Genomic DNA, 25,979 nt, shown 5'->3' with positions numbered 1-25,979 from the left:
TATCTGAGGCCTAGGTTGCAAACTTTCTGTGTCATAAATTAAGATCCTACAAATGTGCTCTGGATCCATTCCCTTCATATCTATATGAGAAAATTCCTACTCAGGCTATTTAATCTCTTACCAAATTTATTAATTCTGCCTTATCAGGCCTTTTTTCTGCAGAGACGAATCACATTGTTCTGTCCCCACTATTGAAGAAAGCTGACTTAGATCCATCCTCACCGTCTAGCTATCGACCTAAAGCGAATATTTCTCTACTGACCAAAACGTTAGAGTCCATTATATCCGCTCCGTTTTCATCATATTTAGAGAGATTTTCCATTCTTCTATCTTGCCAACATGGATTCAGACCTAATCTCAGTACCGAATCTCTACTGATCTCACTAATCTCTAAGGTTCAGCAATTGCAAGTGTGCAATAAGTTTGCAATTTTGCTACAATTCGATCTATCGGTGGCCTTTGACTTTGTTCACCATGCTATTTTGATTTACCAACTTTCTGAGATAGGTATTGATTCCACAGTCTTAGACTGGTTTTCAAAATTCTTACGATCCATGCAAATGGTAACTTGTAATTGGAAAAATTATGATTGCCTCAATTTTCCTTTTTGGTGGGCGAATTTATGCTCAAGCTATAGGTATGAGAAAATGAATGCTGATATGTTGGGGCATAGCAATTTATTTAAACTAGTTTGGGGCCCGTTGACATCTTTTAATCGCTGCCTGGCTGGCCCAGAACGTGCTCTCCGACTTCAGAATTGACGTCGGAAAGACTTCCTGTCGGCTTTAGCAGCTGCAGCATGGCGGTAAGAGCAGGGGAAAGGAGGAAGGCTTTTTTTTTTTTTTTTTGAGCGGCAGGGAGGCAGCAGGCTGGCTATGGCGAGGGAGGGAGAGAGGTAGACAGGCAGGCAGGCAGGCTTTGGGGGTGGGGGTGGTACAAAGTGTGGAAGGCAGTGAGAGGGACATAGGAAGGGGGCACTAGGGGCACTAAAGACATGGGAAGGATGCATTGGGGGCACTAAAGACAGGAAGGGGCACTAAGGATATGGGAAGGAGGCATTGGGGGCACTAAAGACATGGAAAGGAGGCACTGGGGGCACTAAAGACAGGAAGGGGCACTAAGGACATGGGAAGGAGGCACTGGGGGCACTAAAGACATGGGAAGGAGGCACCGGAGGCACTAAGGACATAGGAAGGAAAGAGGGAGGGAATAGAAAGGGACAATTCTTGGGCCTGAGTGCAGAAAGAAAGAAATGAAAGAAAGGATACACAGACAGAAGGAAACGCAACCAGAGACTCATGAAATCACCAGACAGCAAAGGTAGGAAAAATGATTTTATTTTCAATTTAGTGATCAAAACGTGTCAGTTTTGAGAATTTATATCTGCTGTCTATATTGTGCACTATATTTGTCTATTTTTCTATAGTTACTGAGGTGACCGAGCTCGCGGAAATGGGGCGGAAACAGGGTTTTAAAATTTTAGTCCTAGTAGTTTGCAGGTCCACAAAATAATTCTTTTATTTCTGCCGGTCTATGGGTGTAAAAAGGTTGAAAAACACTGATGTAGAGTATGACAGCTTTCTTTTTCGCCCAGCCGCATGCGTTCAAAAAGCTGCGCACATGCGGCTGCTCGAGTTGATCAATCTTCTCCTCTCCTGCAACTTCCTGTTTCCGGTTGCATCAGAGGAGAATATTGAACAAATGAGTAGCTGCGTGTGCGGCTGGGCGAAAAAGAAAGCCGTCATACTCTACATCTAAGGTGAAGTGGAGGGAGGGAGATGGCGGAATGCTGCAATCGGTCGGGTGTCTGCTGTTTTTGTATCACTGCCTGCCTGCACTCACATTCCAGATCCTCCTGTTGCTCATTGTACTGCAGCATCTGCATGATTATGTGCTCAGGTGGGCATTTATAGTGTGCACAATTAACCTGAATGAGCTATAGGTGAACATGGGGGACACGTCATTGCAAGGGAGGACAAGTCAATTGATTTATTTTATGTTCTGTTTTTACTACAGGGCAGAGGCACTGAAACAGATTCTCAGTGCAGTAGTAGTAGTGGCAGGACTCTCTTCTGTCTTCATGGTATTTCGCAGTACTGAGGCTTATATGGACGGTGACGGGGCGGTGAATGGGATGGCAGTGACGGTGACGTGGCGGTGAAGGGGGTGATGGTGACGGGGCGGTGAAAGGAATGGCGGTGACGGGGCGGTGAAGGGGACGGTGAGCCGGGGACGGGGCGGTGACAGGGACAGATTTTTTTCCCCGTGTCATTCTCTAATCCGGAATACTGCTACTAGACTGATCTTTGCAAAAAGTAAATTTGATCACGTCTCTCCGCTCCTGCAAAAACTTCATTGGCTTCCAATAATTTCCAGGGTTTATTTTAAATGTGCCTGCTTAACATTTAAGATCTTGAATGGCATCCTTCCTCCTTTAATTCCCCTGTCTTGGAATTCTGTAGGATATGACATTACCAGATCTACTCAAAAATTTAAAATATCCTTTCCTATGTTGAAAGGCGTTACCTACATTGGCAAATTAGGGATGTCTCTACTTTCAAAATTACTGAGCTGTGGAATAATTTTCCTATTCAACTGCGTGATCTGGGCTCTTTCCAACCATTTCGAAAACATCTGAAATCTTGGCTATTTTCAAAGTTGTAAATTCCGCTCCTCTCCATACTATTCCAAATCCATATTGTAGCTGTTCTCCTTTCTAATTTCTTGTACACTGTGCTGATCTCTACTGTTATAGAGAAGATGCAGTATATAAGCCTAAGGTTTAGTTTAGTTTATATGTATTCATTAGGCTATAATTGTTTGTCATTAGCTGGCACTATATATAAGGATTTTGTTGAACTTATTTTTTGGTCTGGCAGTTTCCTCATGCTCTTGGAACTCCAACCTAAGCAGAAATGTCCTCTACTGCACTATGGTGCCTTGGGCCTGATGTTTCATTTATAATTACTCAAGGTTTTCTCTTTTATACCTACTTTTGAGTCTTTTCCCATCTGGAATAAAGAAATATATGTCCCAGCTCTTCAAGCGTCTACATTCTTTATTGGATGATACCTACTTTTTTAACATCAACCTAGCTCAAACATGGCAGTAATAGTTCTGGAACAGAGGCCAAAGATTGTGGTGCCCTCCAGCACCCAGTATGCACGCATCCCAAGTCCAGTCTGCAGGTTATATAATTGAACAATAGCTGAGGTTCTCTCCCCTCAGAAGCTGTGACCAAAAGAAGTCATACATTCTTTAACTTTTTTTTCCCAATAAAAAAGATTAAAAATGTCTTTGTTGTGCTAAAGTTGGAATAAAAGTCTTAAAATGACCATATCTCAGTTCATCATGACAAGCTGTAATTCTTGCTACTTTCCACTGGCTGATTTTCCAGTGGAAAATCTTCCCAGATTGTAATAATTACACAATGCAGAGCAGAGGGACCAGAATGCCATTTCCAACCCAAAAATGTTTGCAAGTTTATTTCCTACTGGGTTATCTTTTCGGTTCAGGTCTATGATCAAACATCCACAGTGAAGCTTTTGACAGATTAGTTTAGCTGCTGATACACTTCAAAAGCAACAATTAGAACAATAACATTAAAAGCACACCCTGCAGCACTGTTATATTATCTGGCGAAGCTATGAACACACAAACTGCTCCGGGAGCTATGTTGGCTTACAGATTGTTGAAGAGGAAATACACTTATTAACTTAACTCATCGTTTAAAGGTAGGTAACAAATGAAAACCATAGCCACACATAACCGCCCCTGGTCAAATAGTATCAGATCTTTTAACTATAATAGTCACTTGTACGGAAATGTAGATAATGAGAAATGTAAGATAATGAGAGGCCAGGAGAAGCTGATGGGAGCAATACATGTTTGAGTCTTCTTACTGTTATGATTCACTTGAAAATGATTTTTGAAAACCAAGTTTGCTTGGAATAGCTTTTATGCCTTTTGATATCACATTAGACTTTGAAAAGTGACCTCCTTGTGACCTTGGCTAAGTTTTATAACCCTCCATTGCTCCAGGCATAAATAACTTCCCCTCCCCCCCCCCCACACACACACTTTATGAAGCCGCGTTAGTGTTTGGTGATTAAAAAACACTAACACAGCTTCCCCCCCCCAAAAAAAAAAAAAGGGGGGGGTAGATTGTGAGCCCATTAGGGACAGAGAAAGTACCTGCATATAATGTGTACAGCATTGTGTACATCTCTAGAAGCACTATAGAAATTAGAAGTAAAAGTAAAGATCAGGGAATGAGAGTAATATATTGTATATTTGGAAAGACTTGGTTATTAAACGAGAGAAGCATCACTATTTTTATGAAAATTTATTAAATTTTCATGAATAACAAAGAAACATTAAAGTCCATAAAAGACTTATGAAAAACAATATACAATAAAGGGGAGAATAAATGTACATCATACGTGAAAATTATCTAGGAAATTATCAAACATACCCCCTCTTTTACTAAGGTGCGCTAACCGAGTAGAGCGCGCTATTCAAATTAGCGCGCACTAAACGCTAACATGTCCATAGACTAACATGAACACGTTAGCGTTTAGCACATGCTAATTTGATTAGCGCGCGCTAATCGGTTAGCGCACCTTAGTATAACAGGGCCTTAGTAAAAATTATCTAGGAAAAAGAAACGGGCGCTTTATCCTAAGGTAATACAAAATAACAATGTCACTATGGGGCTCAATTTCAAAAAGAAAAATGTCCAAAATGTGGCATAAAGGGGCAGATGGACGTTTTTCTCGCCAAATCCTTCCAATTCGCTATTTTTGAAACCTATTTTGTAGATGGATTTCAATGGTGCTTGTCTGCAATGTATCTGAATTTCAAGGGCATATAGTTTGGGTGGGTTTGTGTTTGAATGTTTTTCTGCAATCAGACATTTTGAAAACATCCAAGGCACATTTTGGATGTTTGGACTACACCTGTTTTAACAACAAATACGGCATTAATATAGAACCAAATCTTTTCCAGAGAAGAAAAAAATGGTGAAAACTAGAGGGCATAATTTGAGGTTACAGGGAGGAAGACTTAGGAGCAATGTTAGGAAATTCTTCACAGAGAGGGTGGTAGATGCCTGGAATGCCCTCCCGAGGGAAGTGGTGGAGAGGAATATGGTGATGGAATTCAAAAAAGCGTGGGATAAAAATAGAGGATCTCTAATTAGAAAATGAAGGATGTAAATTAAAGAACTAAGGCCGGTATTGGCCAGACCTGCACAGTCTGTGTTCCATATATGGTGTTTCGGTGTAGGATGAGATGGGGTGGGCATCAATTGGAACTCCACTAATATGGAACATGATGATGTTACTGGCCAGACTATAAGGTAGTTATCCTGCAAACAACAGGATGTTTGGATAGGCTGGAGTGAGCTTGGACGACAACTTCAGTATTTGGAACCTAGGACAATACCAGACTTTATAGTCTACGGCCCAGAAATATCAAAGAAGAGACAAGTTAATCTAATCATTTAATCATGTATTTTTTAATTGATATAACTTATGGACAGACTGGATGGACCATTCGGGTCTTAATCTGCTGTCATGTACTATGTTTACTATAAGTACCAAAAAGTTACCCAAACTGACCAGATGAGCACTAGAGGGATGAAGGCATGACCCCCCCACACTCCCCCAGTGGATACTGACCCCCCCCCCCAAGATGTGAAAGAAACAGTACATACCTGCTTGTATGATAGCTTCAGATATTATGGTCAGTCTTAGTAAAGTAGCAAGGATGTCCCTGGAATAGCCTAGTGAGCGGTGTAGTCAACCACAGAGACTCAGGCCCATATCCTGCTCTCCTACACCTATGGTGGAATGTGTGAGCCTTCCAAAATTCATTCAAATCCCACTGTACCTACATTTAGGTGATACCTGCAGGCATAAGGGCTATTGGTGTGGTGTACAGTTGGGTCTAGTAGGTTTTTGGTGGGGTTTGGGGGGCTCACTATAGACTTTAAGGGGGTTATGGTGAGATGCTTATCTGAGTCTTTTTATGTGAAGTTTACTGTAGTGCCTCCTAAGATGCCCCACATAGGGGAACTCCATTGCCACCAAGAATTGCCCCACCAGGATCCAGTATCGGCAGAGGAGGGGAGTGAGTTGGGTTGGCGTGGGATATTTACTTTGCTGCCCCCAACACTCCTGCTATGTGCCTAAGGTGCAAGCCAAAGGTATGCTTCTTAGCACACTTTTTTGCGCAGTTCACAAAAGCAACTGAACAAACTGAGAATAAGAGCTACATTACCCTCATATCCACTGCCCATTGAAGTACCCAAACCACTGCAGTGGCCCAACATGCATCAGAGGAGCATACAGAGTCACTGACATCACTCACAGGCCCACAGCAACCATCTTCCAGGGCACTGGGAAACATGGAGGACCTAAGGGCAGCACCAGCAACACTGATGTCACTTGCTGTGCTCGCTCAGACACAATTATAGGGAGCCTACCTCTGAGTATGAGTCAACTCAGATAAAATTACAGCATCACACCAAACTTACCTGCTATTGGACACTTGAAACCAGCTCCCCCCTCTCCCCCGCAGTCCAGACCCACTGCAACAAAACTACCTATGGAAATACCAGCAGACAGATCTTGGAATGATTTTGATGAGATTAAACTCAAAGACACAAAAATGGCTTCTCCTAAAATACTCCAAAGCATCCTGCAGCTTCGACATCTGCCCACTTTACCTGATCAAAGCAGCCACCCCAACAACCATAGGAATAATAACCCAATGGCTGAACTATTAGCTAAAAACTGGCCTTTTCCTCAAATCAGGAGAAGGAATTGTCTTAATGCCCATTCCCAAGAACCCAAAAAATCATCCCCTCTGATGTGACCAATTATTGGCCAGTAGCTTCCATCCCCCTATTTATCAAAATTATGGAAGGATATATCACAGAGCAACTCAATTGCTACTTACAATGCTTCAGTATCCTCCACCTTTCATAATTGGGATTCAGGAAAAATCACAGCACTGAGACAGTAGTTACAGCACTAGTAACATATGGTAAAGAACTACTAAGCAAGGGCCACAGCACAATCATAATCCAATTTGATTTAAGCAGTGCATTTGACCTAGTAGACTTTGATCAAATGTCCAAGATCTTCAATAATATTGGATTTTGTGGCCCAGTCTTCTCATGGTTCCAAGGCTTCCTAACCACTTGGTCCTATGTTGTACATAAGGATGATGTACTTTCTGACAGCTGGCCCCCTCCCAGTGACGTCCCCCAAGGATCCCCCACTCTCACCATCAGTGTTCAACCTTCTAATACAATCCTTGGGCGCCAAGCTAGATTTCACACGAATAAAACATTTCATCTATGCAGATGACATAATGATCATGCTACCTGTAACAGCTGCATTAGCTAACACCCTCATAATTGTCATAAAATGTGTCCATGTCATAGAAAACTGAACCTCAACCCACCGCCTCAAACTAAAGAACAAAAACACAAATTCCTTTGGCTAGGACCTACTGTAGACTCACACCACACTCCAAGGATTACAGTAGATGACACAGACTTTCTACTAGAATTACAATCCCGAATCATAGGAGTAAAAATTGATAACCATGTATCCATGAAGAGCCACGTACAATAAATAATAAAACAATCTTTCCTTGTGATGAGAAAGCTAAGATCCATCAGAAAATTTTAGTGCAATCCCTAATCCTATCTTGACTAGACTACTGTAATGTAACACTAGTTCTTTGCTCTAAATCATTGCTATCACGTCTACAACTAGTTCAAAATGCAGGAAATTTCAGGATGTGTGGGAGCCATTTACAAAGTATTGTACCGATTAGATGACATTTTATTTTATTTTTTTTTCCCTTAAATTTACAAGTTTGATTGTGAGGGGGGAGGGGAGGGTAAATTTATTGTTACATATTGTATAAAGTATTGATTATATGATAAGAAAGGGTGGGAAGGTTGGGAGATAAGAGCATATTATTTGTAGCATTGATGATTATTAAGTGTTATATTTATTGTTAATTTGTTTGGATATATTGTTACACTTATTGTAAATTTGAAAATGAATAAAGAATTAAAAAAAACCAAAATGCAGTAGTAAGACTCAAATATGGACTATGGAAATAGGAACACCTACAGCCGTACTATTTGAAACTACATTGGCTGCCCATAACTGCAAGGATCAAGTTTAAATTAGGCATCACTGCCTTTGATCCTGATAGGGAATACCCCCGACTACCTAACAGTTGGCCAACCCTACTCCAGGGTGCCTCGAAAAAATATTTCACCAGAAATCTTTTCCACTTAAAATAGGCGAGCGATACATTTTTTTTAAATGAAAAAAAAAGTTTCTAGGGCAGACTTCTTAGTACAAATGTCAAGAGAATGAAAATCTGATATGAGACAATAACATAATTGTAACCATTGAAAGGGAATCACAAAGAAACTGATTCTTCGCCACTGGATTGGTACAACGCGACCAACGGTGCAACAGTGGAGAGCTCATATGTCTCTGATGGCTGGGTGGGAACGGCAGCATCGTAAGGGGGCTGCGAGCTGGAGATCTAGAACCTATTTGGATTATTGGAACTCCTATTAAGGCTGGTTAAGGATCCCGGGTGCGCGGGGTGGGGGGGGAGGGGTTGGGAGGGGGGTTTCATTTGAAAATTGGATCTGCTGTGGATTCATTCATGTTTGTTTATTCTCTGCCTGCACCTTTGCTTATTGTACATGATGTCCCTATTGTATGGTCATGTTCTGTACATTCTCGTATGCTTTGATCCTTTAATAAACATATTTTCAAAAAAGAAAAAGAAAAAATTCTAATACAAGGTTTTACTATACAGTGCTAGAGGTTTTTAACGCGGGTCAGCAAGGTAAATGCTTCAACGCTCAGAGCAATTATATGAGTGTTGAAGCATTTACCTCGCTGGTTTGTGATAAAATCCTCTAGCGCTGTTTAGTATAAGGAGTCCTAAATTAGGTAGTTGAAATTTATCTGTCAGTTTGAAAAAGCTAATAAAACATTATTATTACTACTACGTACTACTTATTTCTATAGCACTACTAGACATACGCAGCAGCGCTGTACATCAAAACATGGCAGAGACACAGATATGACCTAAGTTCCATATACCTTTAGATTGCCAAAAAGGGCAATTAATGATTTATTTGTTAATGAGAATTTTTGAGTTGTATCAAATTGGAGCTTCCAATGATATCCAATGCTTTTCTTCACTCCCATAACAATCAATAGTGTGCATAGCTGTTATAGTAGAGTGAATAGTTTCTAGATTATAAGGTATGATAGATTTCGGGATGAATGCTGCACACTTTATAGGAATGGGATGAAGAATGTCTTTTTCTGTTCTATTGTATTATTAAAGATATTGGTCTCTGTGACCCATGGAGATTACTGCACCCTACTAATAAAGACTTCACTTTTCTCTCAGCTCCTCATCAGTCATATTCTAGAAAGAAAGGTTAGGTTCTTACCTCGATAATCTTCTTTCTTGTAGATGTATCTAATAATAATAATAATAATAACTTTATTCTTGTATACCGCCATACCCAGAGAGTTCTAGGCGGTTCACATAGGTTAAACATGGATTACATGCAGTTAAGAATTGGTTGAACAGATTTACATAAATTAAGTATAGTTACATGCATCGTTACGTGCGGTTCACATAAATTAAACATAGTTACATGCAGTTAAGTAATAGTTGAACAGAGTTGCGTGGAGTTAGGTGTTGAAAGGAGCAGGGATGCAGGCAGGGGAGAAGATAAAATTGGGGAGAAGGAAAAGGTGGGTCGGGGGGGTAGGAGGGACGAGATAGAGGGGGGGAGGGGGGATCTATGAGGGGGGGGCATTAAGTGTCGTGGCTTTGGAAGAGGTGTGTTTTGAGTAGTTTTCTAAAGCTGGGGTAGGTTGGAGCCTCGAGGATTAATTGGGCTATCTATGGGTTTAGCTTGGCAGCCTGGAAGGCGAGGGTTTTGTCGAAGAATTTGTTGGAGTGACAGAGTTTTAGGGAGGGGAAAGCAAATAACTGGATTCTGCGGGGGTTCTTGACTCTGTTATTCAGGATGAAGTGTGGGTTGATGTAGTTTGGGGTTAGGCCGAATACTGTTTTGTAACAGAAACAAGCGAATTTAAATAGTACTCTGGATTCCAATGGCAGCCAATGAAGTTTGTGGTAGAATGGGGTAACATGGTCCCATTTTTTCAAGCCGAATATAAGGCGGACAGCGGTGTTTTGGATCATTCTGAGTCTTCTGGTGTTTTTCTTCGTGGAGCTCAGGTAAATGATATTACAATAGTCTAGTATGCTAAGAATGGAGGATTGGACTAGAAGGCGGAATGACGTGTCGTCGAAATATTTTTTTATGGTGCGTAATTTCCAGAGCGCCGAGAAGCTTTTCCTGACTGTATTGTCGGTGTGCTTCTCCAGGGTTAGGTGTTTGTCCAGTGTGACTCCTAGTATTTTTAGAGTTTGTTCGAGGGGAAAGGTCGATCCTTTTACTTGAATTGTGGTGTCTAATATTTTGTCTTTGGGGCTAGCAAGGAAAAATTTTGTTTTGTCGGGGTTTAGTTTCAGTCTGTAGGATTGCATCCAGAGTTCTATCTGGTTGAGTGTATTTGAGAGGGAGGTGAGGAATTCTGGTGTGAAGCTGGATAGCGGGATGACTATAATGATGTCATCTGCGTAGATGAAGAATTTGAGTCTGTGGCTCTGCAGAAGATTACCCAGGGAGGCAAGGTAGACATTGAACAGGGTGGGGGACAGGGGGGAGCCCTGCGGAACACCACAGGAGTTGTCCCAGCTGTATGAAGAGGAGTCATTTTTGAATACTCGGTATGATCTGTTTCTTAGGAATCCCTGGAACCAGTTGAGGACCTGGCTGGAGATGCCGATGAGTGCAAGGCAGTCTAAAAGAATGTTGTGGTCGACTAAGTCGAAAGCACTGCTCAGGTCGAGTTGCACGATCAATGCGCTGGAGCCCTGGCTGAAGAGTGTGTGTAAATTGTCTAGAAGAGAGGCTATGATGGTTTCGGTACTGTGGTCAGCGCGGAAACCTGATTGATTTTCGTTTAATATGTTGAATTTTTCCAGATATGTGGTTAGCTCGGTATTTACCACCCTTTCAGTTATTTTGGTGAACAGTGGGATACTTGCAATTGGTCTGTAATTAGACGGTGAGTTGGGTGGTTCTTTTGTGTTTTTTATGATTGGGGTTATCGAAATATGGCCCTGTTCTGCTGGAAAGCTTCCTGTGGATAGAAGGTGGTTTGTCCATGCCAGCATACTGGCTTTGAAGTGGATCGGTGCAGTTTTCAGGATGTGTGGGGGGCAGGTATCCAGTCTGCAGAAGGAGTTGGTGTATTTGTTAAAGTATTTGTTGAAGGTATGCCAGTCGATGGTAGTGAATTGATTCCAGCTTAGGTCCGTTCTGGACCCTGGGTCTCGTGTAGTCCTGTCTGTGTCCAGCAGGATAGGGAAATCCCCGTGGGGGTTTGGGGGGGAAGTTAATGATGATCTTAGTTTCTGTGTCTTAGAGTTGAAGAAGTCTGCTAGGGTGTTAGCGGTTAATGAAGATTCGTCATCGAGGTTTTCGGTGAGTGTCTCTAGGTTGTAGAGGTCGTTGACCAGTTTAAAGAGGTTGCTACTGTTGTTTGTGACATTTCCGATTTTGTGGGCGTAGAAGTTTTTTCGTTTTTCCGTGATGAGATTTTTGTAGTTTTTTAGTTTGAGTCTCCAAGCTACTCTGTGCTCCTGGGTTCCAGATTTAATCCAAATTCTTTCTAATTTTCTAAGGTCCTTTTTTAACAATTGTAGCTCTGAGTCAAACCATCCCTCTTGGTTTGGGGTTCTGATTCTACATGTTTTTATGGGGGCTATTTCGTCTAGAATGTTTGTGCTGTCTTTGGTCCAGAAGGTCATAAGTTGGTCTAGTTCTTCATTTTGTTTAACAGTGGTTTCATAGTGGGACCAGAATTCAACCGGGTCGATCTTACCTCTGGAGGTGTGAGTTTTGGTGTTTCTTTTTTTGCTGTTTTTGGTGGTTTTTTGTTGGCCCTGAATGGTAAAGCTGCATAGTTTATGGTCGGACCATAGGGAGTCGGACCAGTTGTCTTGGTTCCAGAGGAATTTGGGATTGATTTGTTCGTTGGTGGCGAATGTCACCAGATCTAGTTGGTGGCCTCTTTCATGGGTTTTGGTGGGTGGGGGTTTGAAGTATCCTAGTTGGGAGATTAGTGACCAGAAGTCTGATATATCTGGCGGGTCTGTCTGCTCCAGGTGAATGTTGATGTCTCCGCATAATAGGTTGTATGGACTTGCTAATGAGTTAGTTAGTAGGCATTCTGCGAAGTCCTCCTTGGCTAAAGTCCATTTATTGGGTGGGATGTAGAACAGTGTGACTTTAGGGAGGAGGCCAATGACTTTGAGGTTAGTGAGATGGCTAGGGTTTCAGAGTTGGAGGAAGATTTGGAGTTAAGAGTGGTGCAGTTTAGGTGGTCTCTGTAGATTATTGCTAGACCTCCTCCCCTTCCCCAAGTTCTGGCTAGGGATAAGATCTTGAATCCTTGGGGAAGACAATCTTTGATAATAATGTCTTTATCTGATAGCAGCCAGGTTTCCGTGAGTAGGACTAGGTCGGGGTTGGTTTCGGTTAGCCAGTCTTTGATAAGAATGGATTTATTTCTCATCGATCTTATGTTTAGGTAGAATCCTTGGAGGGTCTGGGTGTTAGTGAGGTCTGTTGGGGGGAAGTGAGAGTAGGCTAGTTTTTTCAGTGTTCTATGTATTTTTTTGTGGGGCTTGGTTGATTTGTGGTGAGGGGGGGGGAATTGAGGTGGGGGAAGAACCTGTGTCCGTGGGTGAACTTATTTCTGGATAGTTGTAAGGCGTGATGGTTTGAAATTTGGATTTTACCATGCGGTGTGAGGAGTGAAGAACTGGAATAGGGGCAGAGTAAATTGGGTCAGCTGTGCAGATCTTGATGGTAAGTAGAGAAAGTAGGAGTAGTGTGGCACATTGGTGGGAGTTTGGTCGGGCCATGGTGGCGAGTTTGTGGGTGAGTGGAGGGGGGGTGCGAGGTTGTGGGGCAAGTTAGATCGGGTTGAGAAAAGTGTTTGTCTGGGTACACTGGTTGTGGTGTTTGTCCGGTTGAACAGTGTTTGTCAGACTAAATGGGCTGAAGGGATATAGGGTGTTTGATAGTTATTTGCTGAAAATAGTGTTGTAAGAAGTTATGGGCTGCTGTGGGGTTGTGCAGGCCACTAAATTACTAAGGGTTACAGGGAAAGATGTAGGGTTACAGAGTTGCAGGTTATAGGTTGTTACGTAGTTGCAGGGTTGTGCAGGAGTGAGGTTACAGGCTGGTGGAGATTAGCCAGGCTACAATGTTTTACAATGATTTGCGAGGCTATCAGCTGTTACAATGTATTACAGATTTCAGCCTGCCTTGGTTACTAGTGTAGTGCAGTAGTGTGTTGAAAGTTTACATTTGTGGCTTTTACAGCGTCATGCAGGGCATGCAAGTCAATTAAAGGTTTTTGAAATACTTATCAGTCAGGCGTAGTGCATCTGGGGTCCATGCTCCCACGCTCTTTTCCCGGTGGTGGAGGAGCTGCTTTTGGGGTTTCGGGGGGCGGAGGAGGGCTCCCACGCGGCCCGAGGTCGCAAGAGTTGTGGAGGCAGCTCCCGGTGGCAGAGGAGCTGCTTCAGAGGAGGCAAAGTAAACGCAGAAATCGGCTCTTCTGTGTCGGGAGGGGGGCGGAGCAGGGCTCCCACGCTCCTCTCCTTGTGCAGAGGGGCCGGCGAAAGAGGCAGGTTCCTGCGATGAAGTTTTTTAGGTGAAACTCGGCTCTTCTGTGTCGGGAGGGGGGCGGAGCAGGGCTCCCACGCTCCTCTCCTTGTGCAGAGGGGCCGGCGAAAGAGGCAGGTTCCTCCGATGAAGTTTTTTAGGTGAAACTCGGCTCTTCTGTGTCGGGAGGGGGGCGGAGCAGGGCTCCCACGCTCCTCTCCTTGTGCAGAGGGGCCGGCGAAAGAGGCAGGTTCCTCCGATGAAGTTTTTTAGGTGAAACTCGGCTCTTCTGTGTCGGGAGGGGGGCGGAGCAGGGCTCCCACGCTCCTCTCCTTGTGCAGAGGGGCCGGCGAAAGAGGCAGGTTCCTCCGATGAAGTCCTAAACACTAGTAGTCCTAAACACTAGGGTTAGCTATCTGAACCCACAAATTGCTTGAAGAATGATCAGTCATCTTTTCAACTCCACCTCCTTCCCAGCCAGCTGCTCTTGCCCCCTCAGTTTGTACAAAAGTAGTCAAGCATCACTGTAATGAAAAATATAACCAAGAAAACTCCCCAACACTACACTTCTGTTCTGCTTTGTAACAAATATACCAATTAATAGTATTAAAACTGATACAAAAACTGTGTGCAGCCAGCACTAACATTTATGGAGCTCATGGCTACTTGCACATTCTTCTATCAGGCAGAAACTCAGACCTGATTTCTCTTTCTTTTTTTTAAACTTAGCTTGGCTGAGAGTCAGAGAATTCTCCAAATCCAGGCAAAGACTGATATAAAGACAGAAGGCAGGCAAAGCCCACTTACAGGGTGGGTCTTTAAGACTATTAGACACATCTATAAGAAAGAAGATTATCAAGGTAAGAACCTAATTTTTCTTCCTAGTGCAATGTGTCTATTAGTTCTGATGAACCTAATATTTCTTTCTAGTGCAATGTGTCTATTAGTCCTGAACACTGGGAATGTACCAAAGCAGTCACCTGAGTTAGGGTGGGACTGCTGAGCCTGCCTTTAATCCAAAATCGGCATCTTTCCTGGCTACCAAGTCCACTCTATAGACCCTGGTAAAGATATGAAGAGTAGACCATGTAGCTGCTCTACAAATCTCCTCAGGAGGGATTGCTTGAGTCTCTGCTCATGAGGTAGCCAGCCCTCTGGTGGAGTGTGCTTTCAACGTGATCAGTGGCTGCTTACCACAGTCCACATATGCAGAGGAAATTGCCATTTTAATCCATCTGGAGATCAAGGTCTCAGATGCAGACCTCCCTTTCATAGCCTGACAGGTCAGCACTAAAGGTGATCAGAGACCCAAAACTCATTGATAACTTTGAAATAACAAAGAAGCACTCTCTTGATGTCTAGCCAATGCAATATTTTGTCCTTTTTCTTTGACCCCATAGGCTGAGAGGCAGGCAAACAAACTTCCTGATTGACATGGAAGGCAGAGACTTGTTTTTTGGTATGAAAGATGGAATTGTGCGTAAGGAAAGCCCTGTTTCCGTGATCTTTAGAAGCTGCTCCCTGTAGAAAGTGCTTGCAATTCTGAGACCTATCTGGCTGATGAAATCGCTACCAGTCTTAACTGTAAGATCTAGAAGGAATTCTTGTGAAGATCTAGAAAGGTGTACCCAAAAGATCGATCGCGATTTACCAGTAGATCGCGAAGGCAACGCAAGTCGATCATGGAGCCCATCCCATGTTGCCTTCGAGTTTTACCTGTTTCTTGACACCATAAAGAGGATGCAGAAGACCTAGGCCTACCAGCCCTCCCCACCCAATGTCAATTCTGACGTTGGAGAGGAAGTTCCGGGCCAGCCAATCGCTGCCTGGTTGGCCCGGAACTTCCTCTCCAACGTTAGAATTAACGTCAGGTTGGGAAGGCTGGTCAGCCCAGTGCTTCTGTGTCCTCTTTACAGTGGCAGGAAGCATAGAGAGCTCAGAACATGGCGGCGGTGGCTTGAGGGGCCTGTTCCCCAATTGTGAAGGCAGTGGCTTGGGGGAGGGCAGGGAGAAAGAAAGACAAAGAAAGAAAGGGGGCAGGCAGGGAGACACAAAGAAAAAAGGGAAACAGAAAGAAAGGGGGACAGAAAGAAAGAGGGCATGGAGAGAGAAAGGCAGACAGAAAGAAAGAAAGAAAAGGGGCATGGAAAGAGAAAGACACAGACAGAAAGAAAGTGGGGTAGGGAGACAGAAAGAAAGAAGGGGGCAGGGAGAAAGAAAGAAAGGGAAGGGGGCAGGGAGAGAAGAAGAAAAAGTTGGGGGAGGGAATGAGGTCTGGAGGAGAAGAAGCAAACAGGAGGCTGAAAGAAGGGAAGAAATATTGGATATACAGTCAGAAGAAGAAAGAGCAACCAGAGACTCATGAAATCATCAGACAACAAAGGTAGTAAAAATGATTTTATTTTCAATTTAGTGATCAAAATGTGTCCGTTCTGAGAATTTATATCTGCTGTCTATATTTAGCACTATGGCCCCATTTTACTATACCGCAATAGCGGGTTTTAGCACAAGGAGCCTATGAGCATCGAGAGTAGTGCATGGCATTCAGCGCAGCTCCCTGCGCTAAAAACCGCTAACACAGTTTAGTAAAAAGGAAAGGGGTATATTTGTCTATTTTTGTATAGTTGTTACTGAGGTGACATTGCATTAAGTCATCTGCCTTGACCTTTTGAAAAAACCCTGGAATATAAATGATAATTAACATTTTCTCTGTGTACAGTGTGCTTTGTGTTTTTTTTATTTTTATTTTATTGTTGGTAGATCATTTTGACTCGGTCATTTTAAAAATAGCTCACAAGCCCAAAAAGTGTGGGCACCCTTGATCTAGAAGGCAACACGTGTGATAATATGCAAGAAGGAAATATTCTGCAGATTCCATGAAGAATACCAGTTAAACCTAAAACATTAAAACAACTGGAGTAGTATATGTTTTGGTTTGCCCTTGTAAGTTAAATTATATAGGACATACTTCTAGAACATGACAAGAATATCTGAACATCATTGCAATATTACGCATAAAAAGGAAATTGATGTACTTGCTTATTATTGTGTAGAGCTAAATCACTCATTTAGTAACTTTAAATGTACGGTACTGGAACACATTTCAATTACACAATGGAGGGGAGATATTAAGAAGATATTATATCAAAGTTTAGAACAGGAGACCCAAATCTGCAAACTCAAAGATGCAAAGCAAGCAGTGGAAATGTCTTATATAGACTAGTGGACTCAATCTATTACATAAATATCCTTTTATTTATCCAATAACTCAATGACTAGACATGTACATGTTTCAGCCGAAATGGCCTGCTTCAGGAGTCTTGAGAATCTTCAAGGTAATATCAATCTGATGTAACCACTTATATGCAGACTATCCAAGTCGCCAAAGGGTGGCTCCTGTAACTTCTTTTTGAAGCTTCAATACTATATCAGTGACTTGGATAGTCTGCATATAAATGGTTAGATCAGATTGATATTACCTTGAAGACACTCAAGAGTCCTGAAGCAGACCATTTTGGCCGAAATATGTACATGTCGAGTCATTGAGTTATTGGATGTATAAAAGGACATCTATGTAATAGATTGAGTCCACCAGTCTATACATGCCTTTCTATACATGCCTTGCTTTGCGGCTGCAGATATTATATCAACATGAACAATGGTGGATTTATTTTTCTTAGATATGATCTAGCCTAAACAGTCTAATCAAAGTTTAGAATAGTGTGCTTTTTACTAATAGTCCTGATAATTTAAATAGCTGATGGAAGACATCATCTACCAGAAGTGAAGACACCAGAAATGAATAGACTGGGGTTCTTATACTCCCGCCGCGCATCTTGTAACCATAATGTGCATGGATATATGAAACTGTTATGAAAGCAGTACAATTTCCATGACGCAGCCAAATAACGGCGAAACAAGGTCCTTGTCTGAGTATGAATAAAAGAGAGTAACGGCAAAGTATAAATTGGTGTTGGATTGAAAAGACGCTATTATAAGAGAGCGGAAAAACATCAATGCTGGAATATCAAAGTCTCTCAAGCTGTTAAAAGAACATTTAAACACTATCCCTGTGCACAGTGGTGGGTGAATGCCCTTTATGAGATTAAGGGGTCTTTTTACTAAGGTGCACTAGCCATTTTAGCACACGCTAAATGCTAACGCGTGCAAGCGTATCCATTATATCCAACTTATATAAAAGCATTTAATATCTTAATTGACTTTAAAAAAAACAAAACTCTACACCAGTGGTTCCCAAACCTGTCCTGGGGGACCCCCAGCCAGTCAGGTTTTCAAGATATCCCTAATGAATATGCATGAGAGAGATTTGCATATAATGGAAGTGACAGGTATGCAAATCTCTCTCATGCATATTCATTAGGGATATCTTGAAAACCTGACTGGCTGGGGATCCCCCAGGACAGGTTTGGGAACCACTGCTCTACACCATCCTATCTTACCTCATAAGTAACACATCATTCTAACAGACTATAACGTTCGGCAAGAATGGAGAATCAGCTTCTGATTTCCTGTTTTAAGCCCGCCCCCTTATGGGTTGAACAATGAATTAGAATGGGCCACTCTAGTGTAGGGAGACTGTCCTAGGGACGGGTCTGGCTGAATGTCATCTAAAAAGTGAAATAATGAAGTATAAAATACATTAATAATAAGTAGTAAATAATGTATGAGGCTCGGTCCTGACGTCAGACGCTGTCATGGCTGAGGTTTTGGTCACGTCAGCTGATGAGGCCAGAGTGGGCTTAAAACAGGAAATTGGAAGCTGATTCTCCATTCTTGCTGAACGTTATGGTCTGTTAGAATGGTGTGTTACTTATGAGGTTTAGATAGGATGGTGTAGAGTTGTTTTTTTAAAAAAAAAGTCAATTAAGTTATTAAATAATTTTATATAAGTTGGCTGGGTTAAGTGATTAAGTATGTTTTATCTATAATTATAGGGAGTGATAGCCTTGAAAAAACCATTGGAAACACATGGGTGAAACATGTCGGTGTATCTCCCCCCTCTGATTTAAGACCATGCAGCTAAGTACTTATAGTACAATCATTAGAATCTAGTAGAATGTATGAATAAATGAAAAGTTATAAAAGGCAAAGAAAGTTAAAAAATCACAACATGAAAATTAAAATGATCCAGTGACGATTTGAGGCATAAAGCCACCCACTATGAGTGAATACTAAGTAGGAGGTGGCCTCGCTGAGGATCAGGGATAAGACAGCCTACAAAACATTTGTAGGAATAAGGTGGTTAATGTATGCTGTCTAATTCCTAGCATACATAAGGTGCTTTGTGATAATAATTGAGTAGCTTAAAATATTTTGGATTGCTGTCTCTGTGAGAAGTTGTTGAGGCTTTTTCTCCACTAGATTTGATAAATACAACTCTCTGATGGGTGAAACCACCTCTGGCTAGTAACATTGGATGGGACTTATAGCTTGTTACTAATTAAATTAATTACTTGAGAAACATTTATATACCTATGTGGCATAAATATGTATGAGCCAAGTCTCTTTCAATTGAAAGGAAGCTCTGGAATGAGAGGGCATTGGATGAAGTTAAGAGGTGATAGGCTCAGGACTAATCTAAGTAAATACTTTTTTTTACAAAAAGGGTATAGATGCGTGGAATAGTCTCCCGGTAGAGATGGTGGAGACAAAGACTATGTCTGATTTCAAGAAAGCTTGGGACAAGCACGTGGAATCTCTTAGGGAGAGGAGGAGATAGTGGATGCTGTGGATGGACAGACTGGATGGGCCATTTGGCTTTTATCTGCCTTCATGTTTCTATGTTTTTACGAATCCTTGTGGAATCTATTCACTGGCTCATAGACAAGATGAAAGGCAAATGTCCAAACAACCACATTGTTAACCAGGCAAACTTCCAAATATTAAGAAACATGGAGGGCCATTTTCGATAGGACATCTAAGTCTGAATTTTGACATTTCCCACAATACATCCAAAGTTCGAGGTGGAGAAATGTCCATTTTTGAACAGGATATCCACATTTTTTTTTCCTGAAAATCGCCAACTTGGACATCTTGGCCACCAAAATGTCTATATTTCCAGAATGTCTAACTTTATTCGCCATTTTTGACCACAAAAATGACCAAATTAAATATAGGAGGGCCCACCATTCTAATGGACTGACCACATAGACATGTAAACAGAGCAGTGGGACATCATAGAGAGCACTGCTGTGAACTTCAGATAAAGGGTGCCATATATACATCTCACCATATACCCTTATAATTTATGCTGAGCCCTCCAAAGCTTCCCCAAAAGCTATTATACCCATCTGTCTACCACCCCAATTTCCCTTATGGCTGCAGGTAGCACCTATATGGCAGTATAGTAGTTTAGAATAGGCCAGCACCATTGGTTCATCAGTCATCAAACTAGATTTATTTTCATGAAAGTTCAGAAATCTCAAATACTAAAGTCCTCAATAGCCTTCAATTTATGATATATGATACTTAAATCTTTAGTCACAGTTTGATACATTTTTTTCAGCTTCATTACTTGGTTTTCCAAATTACTGATTATAACAACCAAGTTCACTCCATCTACTGTAATTGCTCTAGCAACTTGCCAGGATGACCCAGGATACTATCAATACTAGAGAGGATTCAACCCTCAAGTGTGATTATTCTGTAAAGAATACTAATAAGACAAGAGCTCTCTCGATGTGTTGTACTGTTGGCTCCTTGGTCTAAGATCTCAACTCCCAGTACACTTTTGTTGCCCCATCCAGCTTCACAACATGTGTGTAAAGATCTTCAAGCAAAACTTGCCCAGCATGGTCTATTCCTGGGAAAGCTACAATAGATCAAAAGTTAGCTGTAAAAGGCTTAATCCTGTCAGCCAACTCTACTTGCAAAACCATTTGGATCCTTCTATGTTGAAAATCTACCAGCAGCATTGCCCTGCCTGGCCTGGAAGTTATGCTCCTTTACAATGAATGAGACATCACTACTGCCTCCAAACCTAATCCCCCATCTGAGAACTCCACAATACTTAATTGAACCAGCTGGGACTCCTTTAAGTCAGAAGGGTTAGATTGTTTAACGTGGCCTTTGCGGTTTTCCTTATTCATTCTTCAGCTCGTTAGGCAGGTTTTGGAGTATAGTAAAAGTGTATCTGTTCAGGAAGGCATCTTGATTCTTTCCCCTTTTGTATGACTGACAGCTTTTTATTGAGTCAATACTTTATTTTGTAATGCATGTTGTTGAATGTCTTCTTAAGCTAGAAATAGAATATGTTGGGCTTTGACATGGAAAATCCCTTCCGCCCATTAAAGAATACACCCCAGGTCTTGTAGAGAGGCTTATGGCCCAGGTCTTGTAGGATGGGAGGTCACGTGGAAGAGACCTGGAAAGCAGTGCGTCCTTCTATTCTATATACTCGGAAGAGTCATTCTTTTAAAATATCTATGATAAATAGGCATTAATATACTAACGGGTCTGAGTGATCATGGCCTTCCTACCTACCATTCTGTACAATGGTGGAAAATACTTCCTTAAGCAGGTTCTACATGATGGAAGTGTTAGCAAAAATAAAATACTTTTTGTTTCTTTTTCTCTAAAACCCAAACTACTTGAATTACAAATTGCTTCAAGCTATGTGTGCCAGAAAATCCTCCCACTGTTTACCTTTTCCCCTCATGTCTGCTTTTTGCACAGCTGCCAATTGGATGTAGCCACACAGGCCGCTGGGCAGTCAGCACAGCCCTTCCTTATATCTCCCCTGGGGAAACTAGAGCTTGGCACAGATTTTGCACAGGCTTACAGATCCTCACAAAGTTCAGAACACAGGATTTTTTTTTTTTTTTAATAACTGAGAAAGCCCTTTGGGACTACACTGAACTTCTAGGAACCTTGTGGAAAAAAACTCAGCGTTCTATTACACGATAGGAAGATCTCATGAAGTTTTAATGGATTGAAAGACTTTTCCTTTTTACATTCATTAATCTAAATTAAAAGGAATTATATCTAGAAGAGTAATTTTATAACAGAACACCTAAGCTAACATATGTTGAGCCTATTTCATGAACGTACAATGCTTGTGTGTATGCCTTTATTAAATTACTAGCTGATGCCCCGGCGTTGCACGGGTATTTAATTATAGCAATAACACTGTAAATGGATTTAAATAAAGATACTTTATAGTGGTGAATGAAATAATTTTGTTACAGCTTTATAAAAAGTAAAATATTCAAAGTATAATGTGAAATATTTGACAAAATGAATACAATTCAACTAACACAAAAATTGATTATAAACAACATTTTTAGTTTCACCTCCAGGAGCAAGAACATATACATTCTTGGGTGAACCCACCCTTCCCACGTGTGCAGGTGGGCCGCGAGACCCCCAGAACATATCACCCCAGGTAATGAGGGATCTGCATACCAAGTTTTGTTCAAATCGGTCCCACAGCTTCTTACATTTTTTCCATTGACTTGAATGGGTGAAATCTGATTTTCTGTTTGTAGCTCCGCCCACGTGTGCAGGTGGGCCGCGAGACCCCCAGAATATATCACCCCAGGTAGTGAGGGATCTGCATACCAAGTTTCGTTCAAACCGGTCACACAGCTTTGTACATTTTTTCCAATGACTTGAATGGGTGAAATCTGATTTTCTGTTTGTAGCTCCGCCCACGTGTGCAGGTGGGCCGCGAGACCCCCAGAACATATCACCCCAGGTAGTGAGGGATCTGCATACCAAATTTCGTTCAAATCGGTCCCACAGCTTCTTACATTTTTTCCATTGACTTGAATGGGTGAAATCTGATTTTCTGTTTGTAGCTTCGCCCACGTGTGCAGGTGGGTCGCGAGACCCCCAGAACATATCACTCCCGGTAGTGAGGGATCTGCATACCAATTTTCGTTCAAATCGGTCCCACAGCTTTTTACATTTTTTCCATTGACTTGAATGGGTGAAATCTGATTTTCTGTTTGTAGCTCCGCCCACGTGTGCATGTGGGCGGCAAGACCCCCAGAACATATCACCCCCGGTAGTGAGGGATCTGCATACCAATTTTCGTTCAAATCGGTCCCACAGCGTTTTACATTTTTTCCATTGACATGAATGGGTGAAATCCGATTTTCTGTTTGTAGCTCCGCCCATGTGTGCAGGAGGGCCGCGAGACCCCCAGAACATATCACCCCAGGTAGTGAGGGATCTGCATACCAAGTTTCGTTCAAATTGGTCAAGACGTTTTTGAATTACTGTGAGAATGGCAGCTTTTTACATTTTTTCCATTGACATGAATGGGTGAAATGTGATTTTCTGTTTGTAGCTCCGCCCACGTGTGCAGGAGGGCCGCGAGACCCCCAGAACATATCACCCCAGGTAGTGAGGGATCTGTATACCAAGTTTCGTTCAAATCGGTCAAGCCGTTTGTGAATTACTGTGAGAATGGCAGCTTTTTACATTTTTTCCATTGACATGAATGGGTGAAATCTGATTTTCTGTTTGTAGCTCCGCCCACGTGTGCAGGTGGGCCGCGAGACCCCCAGAACATATCACCCCAGGTAGTGAGGGATCTGCATACCAAGTTTCGTCCAAATTGGTCACAGTGAGAATGGCAGCTTTTTACATTTTTTCCATTGACATGAATGGGTGAAATCTGATGTTCTGTTTGTAGCTCCGCCCACGTGTGCAGGTGGGCCGCGAGACCCCCAGAACATATCACCCCAGGTAGTTGGAATTACTGTGAGAATGGCAGTTTTTTACATTTTTTCCATTGACATGAATGGGTGAAATCTGATTTTCTGTTTGTAGCTCCGCCCTTGTGTGCAGGTGGGCAGCGAGACCCCCAGAACATATCACCCCAGGTAGTGAGGGATCAGCATACCAAGTTTAGTTCAAATTGGTCCCACAGCTTTTTACATTTTTCCCATTGACTTGAATGGGTGAAATCTGAAGTTATGTTTGTAGCTCCGCCCACGTGTGCAGTTGGGCCACGAGACCCCCAGAACATATCATCCCGGGTAGTGAGGGATCCGCATACCAAGTTTCATTCAAATCGGGCAAGCCGGTTTTGCGGAGGCAGTTTTTACATTTTTTCCATTGACATGAATGGGTGAAATCTGATTTTCTGTTTGTAGCTCCACCCAGGTGTGCAGGTTGGCTGCGATACCCCCAGAACATATCACCCCAGGTAGTGAGGGATCTGCATACCAAGTTTAGTTCAAATCGGGCAAGCCGTTTTTGCGTTGGCAGCTGTTTTACATTTTTTCCATTGACATGAATGGGTGAAATCTGATTTTATGTTTGTAGCTCCGCCCACATGTGCAGGTGGGCCGTGAGACCCCCAGAACATATCACCCCAGGTAGTGAGGGATCCGCATACCAAGTTTCGTTCAAATCGGGCAAGCCGGTTTTGCGGAGGCAGTTTTTACATTTTTTCCATTGACATGAATGGGTGAAATCTGATTTTCTGTTTGTAGCTCCGCCCAGGTGTGCAGGTTGGCCGCGATACCCCCAGAACATATCACCCCAGGTAGTGAGGGATCTGCATACCAAGTTTCGTTCAAATCGGGCAAGCCGTTTTTGCGTTGGCAGCTGTTTTACATTTTTTCCATTGACATGAATGGGTGAAATCTGATTTTATGTTTGTAGCTCCGCCCACATGTGCAGGTGGGCCGTGAGACCCCCAGAACATATCACCCCAGGTAGTGAGGGATCGGCATACCAAGTTTCGTTCAAATCGGGCAAGCCGTTTTTGCGTGATCTCGGCACATACATACATACATCCGATTTTATATATATAGATACTAAGGTAGATACGTCCATTTATATTTGCTCTGAGGTGTGTGTGTGTTTTGTAGGGTTACCAGATTTCCTCTTAAAAAAAAGAGGACACCTGAACTCACCCCGTTCTACTCCTCCAGCCCCGCCCCCACAGACTTTGGACTTTTATGTGGTCCTATTTATATGGTTAAACTAGCTAATTCTGCCCCTGGAATGCCCCCCAAAATAGCTGGGGTTTTTTTTTTGTTTTTTTTAACCAGTTAAGTACCACTGAAAATTAGCAGCTAGCCCCAAACAGGTAATTTAACCAGTTGCCCAAAATCTGAGAGCTAAGATAGAATTCTATAAAGATATCTGGGCACCAAGATTCTGTTATTGAACAGAGCCTAAGCTGACATTTGGGCAATGAGATTTAGGTGCCAACACTTACACCTCATAAATTTTTGTTTCTAAATGTTAGCACCTAGGTGCACAACTTATTCAGACAGTGGTGATCAGCGTTTTAAAAAAAAAAAATTTGACTATCACTGGCTAAATTATACCCTGATATTCAATGGTGGGCCAAGTCTAACCAGATACATGCAGGCCTCTGGAGCTTATGTGGGTCCCAACTGATATTCAGCCGGGGCCAAGATAAGATAGTTATGTTGGCCCTGACTGAATATCGCTGCTGAGATCAATATCCCCTCAACTCTCCTCCAAACCTCCTCAAAGGTCCAGGCTCTCTTCCCAACTCTCCCTCACTCAAGATAGGCCCCGCCCCAGGCTTACCTAAAACTCCTGGTAATCCAGTGTGGGCAATGGAGACAGAAGCAAACCCTATTCGCGCCTGCCTCAACAAAATGGCTGCCACAACCTAGTATAATTTGCATTCATGCTTTTGCAATTTAGGCATGAGCACTTCCAACAGCTCTATATTTAGCATGTGTTCACTCTTAAGTTATACTTATGTATCTAACCTGTTATGCTATTCTATAAAGGAAATTAAGGGTGCACTGTCATAAAATTGTCCTTAAATAGTACTCTTTTAGAATAATAGGTTAAAAAGATATTGTTAAGTAATTCATACAATGCATGCTACATTAATTCAATCACATTTTGCTAGCCAGAGAAAACTACTGTTTGCCTTAGTCAAACATTCAAGGCAGAGTTAGGAAGAACTGTGGTAGTTGTTTTGTATCGTGTGCATTAAACCTTTTGTTAGATAAACTAAAGATATACTTCACTGACACGTCACAGTTGTATCTTCTGGTTGAAGCCCATCTATAAAACTAAGATGCCCTTGGAGTATATGAGTGCAAGGCTGTAGAGGGCTGGGTGCATCCTTCCTATTATAGGTCCTGCACTATGCTGGGATGCCTTAAAAGGCCAGTTTCACAGGGAT

At 42.2% G+C, this 25,979-nt stretch overlaps 1 protein-coding gene across 1 annotated transcript in view; it reads left to right on the top strand.

Moving 5' to 3' along the window:
* FHL2 (four and a half LIM domains 2) overlaps positions 1-25,979 on the top strand; it is a 212,596-nt gene that overhangs the window by 19,229 nt on the left and 167,388 nt on the right. The window lies entirely within an intron of this gene.

Source organism: Geotrypetes seraphini, chromosome 6 (assembly GCF_902459505.1).
Source record: "Geotrypetes seraphini chromosome 6, aGeoSer1.1, whole genome shotgun sequence".
NCBI classification, from domain to species: Eukaryota; Metazoa; Chordata; class Amphibia; order Gymnophiona; family Dermophiidae; genus Geotrypetes; species Geotrypetes seraphini.
Note: the sequence above shows the minus strand (reverse complement) of the source record. Positions and strands in the feature narration are given on the sequence as shown.